We start from the raw sequence: 4530 nt of genomic DNA on the forward strand, positions 1-4530 counted from the left end.
TGTTGTGATAGCCTCCAAGCACACTGAGCTATGTGTAAAGGGATCATCGTCAGGCCTGAGTTATCAAGAGGATTCAGGATCCTGTTTCCTTGGAAACTAAAATGTGAAGATGAATGTGGAGTGTTGTATTTGGAACCCTCTTATCTGAAGCTCTGCACCTGGTTTAGAAATTGAGGCTGCTTCTCTGTGTCCAAGTAACTCAGCTCCTACAGGGAAGTGTAGAATATTCCATTCTTACTAATATTTCAAATAGCAAACTTTCTAAAAATCTAGGACTTTTGACAATAAGAGCTCTCAGCAGTAAGTCCTTTTGTTAATTAACAAAAGCAGTCTTCCCAGATTTTCCCCCATCAAGGAGAGATTAGCTCTTTGGTACAGATAAAGAAACTGGTATTTGCTAGAGATTCTGTGTACTTGCCCAATGTCATACAGCTGTTAAGTGGCAGTATCATGATTCATATGTACTCTGTGCCCCAACAATTCTACTGCTTACTATATACCCACTACATGTGCATACACATGTATTCCAAAAGCCAGGTATTGTTCATAGCAGCATTTTTAAGACTAAGCAGCTTCAGTACTAAATTTTTATTGAATTATAACTAATATGCACAGGAATGAACAAATATGAAGTGTTCATTTAGTTCGGTGCATTTACTTGTGTACACTCATGTAAGTAACCAGCCAAAACAAACCATGATATGGAACATTTTCATTATCCTCCCAGAGAGTTTCTTCAACTTATGCTCATTTCCATTTACCTGCATTCCCAGACATCACTGATTTTTTTTTTTTGGGTTGGAGTGGGGTCTGAACTTATGGCTTTGTGCTTGCAAAGCTGGAGCTTCTCTGATTGAGCCATAGCCCCAGTCCACTTTCTAATTTTTATCACTGCAAATTTGTTTTACCTATTCTTGGACTTCATACTTGATGTACTTTTTAGTGTTTGGCTTGTTTCAATTAACATAAAGTTTTTGAGATTTACCCATAGTACTGTATTACCAGTAGTTCAGTCTTTTTATTGATGAGAATAATCCCTATCATATGAGAATACTACAATTTAATTGTCCATTCTTATTGATGGATATTTGCACTGTTTCTAGTTTGAGGCTATTATGAAAAAAGCTATAACAACATTTGATTTTACTAGATCCAAACTGGAAACAACTGTGGTATTATGGAGCACAAAAATAAGTGGCCTGCACTGTATGAAGGCAAGTGATCTCCTCCAAACATGACATATAGCTAGATACACCAGAGTAGAATCTGTATCATTCAATTTTTATTACGTTCAAACCTGGAAAAATTAAAACACTTTTTGGAAGTTGGAATAACATCATTTGAAGAAAAGAATGTCTAGGAATGGGCATTTGAGTGATCCTACAGGATTCTGCTTCTTTTTTTTTTTTTTTTTGAGACAAGGTCTCATGTCACCTTGGAGGCTAACTTCAAACTCATGATCGATCATCCTGCCTTACTTTCCCAAGTGCTGGGATTATACCTGTACCACTACACCTGGTAATATTTTATTTCTTGATCTGGTGCTGGTTATATTGTGTTTACTTTGTCAAAATTCAAGTCATATACTTATGTGTGTTCCTTCTTCTGTATATTTGCTATACTTCAGTAACATGCTTCATATTTTGTTGGTTTGTTTATTTTCTCTTTTTGCAGTACTAAGGATTGAACCCAGAGCCTTGCACATGCTAAGCAAGTGCTCTGCCACTGAGTTACATCCCCAGGCCACGCTTCATATTTTAAAAATAATATCACTGGGCTGGAGGCATGGCTCAAGTAGTGGAGCACCTACCTAGCACAAAACCCTGAGTTCAAACCTCAGTACCAAAAAAAAAAAAAAAAGTATCATCATCTGTACAGTGAGCTTGTTGGGGAATAGTAGGGAAGGTTCAATGGAGAAATTAACTTCAGTTGCAAATAAAACTGCGTGGAAATTAGCACTCATCATATTCACACATTGCTAATGGGCTGCAAGAAGGTAGTCACTTTGGAAAGTAGTTTGACAGTCTCTTATAAAACTAAGCATGAAATTCCTATACAAACCAGCAATCCCACTCGTAACTATTTACTTAGGAAGAATGAAAACACCTGTCTACAAAAGGACCTGTATGTAAATGCTTAAAGCAGCTTAACTCAAAACTAGAAAGAGCTTGTGTCCATCAGCTGCTGAATAGTTAAAACAGGTTGTGGTACATCCATACAGTGGAAAACCATTTGCTACAAAAAGAAGCAATGAAAACATGTCATAAATTACCCAGACATCCAACAACATGCATGAATCACAAAAAACATATTCTAAGGGAACACAAAGTGACACAAAAGGCTACATGCTGTGACACTGTTGAATTTGGATAGCTTTAGGACTAGAAATCAGATTGCTGCTTGCCCGGGGCTGGAGTGAGGGGAGATTGGTTACCAAGCCATACAAGGTAAGTTTGGGGGATGAAATGTTCTATATTTTGATTGTGGTGGTGATTTCACAGTTACATATATTTGTCCAAACTCAATGGTTTGACCATTTTACAGTATGAGAGTTGTATCTTAGTAAAAAATTTAAACTAGTACACTAGGAATCAGTATAATCAAGTGACATGTATGAAATGGATAATATGAAGTTGAAAAATAAGTACAAAAGTTGTGGGCTGCACGAATTTTGTAGTGGCCTAAATGTGAACTTGGGATAAAGGCTTTGGAAACAAAAAGAAGATGAACACATGGGTCCATTCTAATTTGTTCCTCTATTGCCTTCCCTCTCAAGAGGCAGAAAATATTGATTATATATAATTTGCTGATATTAACAGCTTACAAAATCAAATATGTATCATGTGCCAAGCAATGTTCTAAAGGTTTCTGTATATGATTTAGTTCTCACAGCAATCCTAAGATTAATAGACACAAGACTCAAGTCCAGGAAATCTGACTTCATCGCACAACATGATCTCATTTTTTCAAGCAAGATTGAAAGATCTGGTGATAGGCCGAGAACTCATTGATTCTGGCAATAGCTAATATGAACTACTTTCCCCCAAATGGTAATTTTAATTGCTAGAGATTCATACAGTGGTTACTCAGTCCTACAGGCCACAGGTCAGTGTGGCAGCCTCGCCTGCAAGGTGGATGTCAATGATTCTTGCTTCCTGCAATAAACACATGTGGGTAGCCTTCTTCCCACAATGAACACTGTTGAATGTTTGACCTCTGTAACCAATAGGGTATTGCAGAAATGATGGAATGCGGTGTCTGGAAACAGGACATGAAAAATATTGCTTTTGCCTTGCTTTCTCAGGTCTGGTTTAGTTGCAAAATCCACTCCCTGTATGGCAGAGTATAATTTATAAGGTGATCATCACTATAGCTTCCATCCTACATGCTCTTGTCACCCAGCCATCAAGAGAAAGAATCTGTATGTCAAGTCTGGGAGGGCTTCTGACTGCTTTGGCCAGTACAGAATGGTGGCAGTTGGGTTACATGACTTCTAATGCAGTTTCAGCTTTGTTCTCTGAAACGCTTGTGCTTAAGTCTTAAGGCACCATGGAAGAAGTCTGATTACCTTGAAGCCACCATGCTGGGGAAGGATAAACTATATGGAAAGGACACAAGTGATCTAGTCAGCACTATACTTCCACCCAGCCCAGGCACTAGATGTAGTACAAGTAAACTGATTCCAGCCCCATGAAATGTCCTAGTTTGGATCTTCCGAGCTGAGAATTCAGATAATGTGAAACAGACACAAATCATCCCCATAGTACCCTGTCTTTACCAACAGAGTCTGTAGGTATTTCAAAATGGTTGTTTTAGCAGGGTACTTGTGGCTCATGTCTGTAATCCTAGCTACTCAGGAGGCAGAGATCAGGACAGCGGTTGAAAACCAGCCTGGGCAAACAGTTCTCGAGACCCTATCTCAAAAAAATCCAAAACAGAGATGGTGGAGTGGCTCAAGTGATAGAGTGCCTGCCTAGAAAAGCCAAACAAACACGAGGCCCTAGTTCAAGTCCCAGTGCAGCCAAAAAAAGCCAAATAAATAAAAATGATTGTTTTAAGCCACTAAAATTGGGGGTAATTTGTTCTGCAGTAATAATAACCAGAAGACTGTAATGTCTGACAGTTTTGAAACTCCCTATTAAGTCTACCAGCGAGATACTCTTTTGCCAGGTGCCAGTGGCTCACACCTGCCATCCGAGCTACTTGGGGGACTGATTGGGAAGGTCACAGTTCAAGGCTAGCCCAGGCAAATGGTTCATGAGACTCCCATCTCCAAAATAACGAGAGCAAAATGGACTGAGGGTGAAGCGTGAAGCCCTGACTTCAAACTCTAGTCCCTCCAAAAAAAAAAAAGGTAAATTATTTTCAGGGTTAAAGGGGACAATGGGATATGCCAATTGATGAACCAGCTGGAAATAAACACTGCAGGTGTAACTGGGGGTGCAGCTGAGTGATACACACTTGCCTAGCATGTGCAAAGCCCCGAGTTTGATACCTTGTACCACAAATAAGAAACAGAAAAATCAATAA

Source organism: Castor canadensis, chromosome 7 (genome assembly GCF_047511655.1).
Source record: "Castor canadensis chromosome 7, mCasCan1.hap1v2, whole genome shotgun sequence".
In the NCBI taxonomy this organism is placed as follows: Eukaryota; Metazoa; Chordata; class Mammalia; order Rodentia; family Castoridae; genus Castor; species Castor canadensis.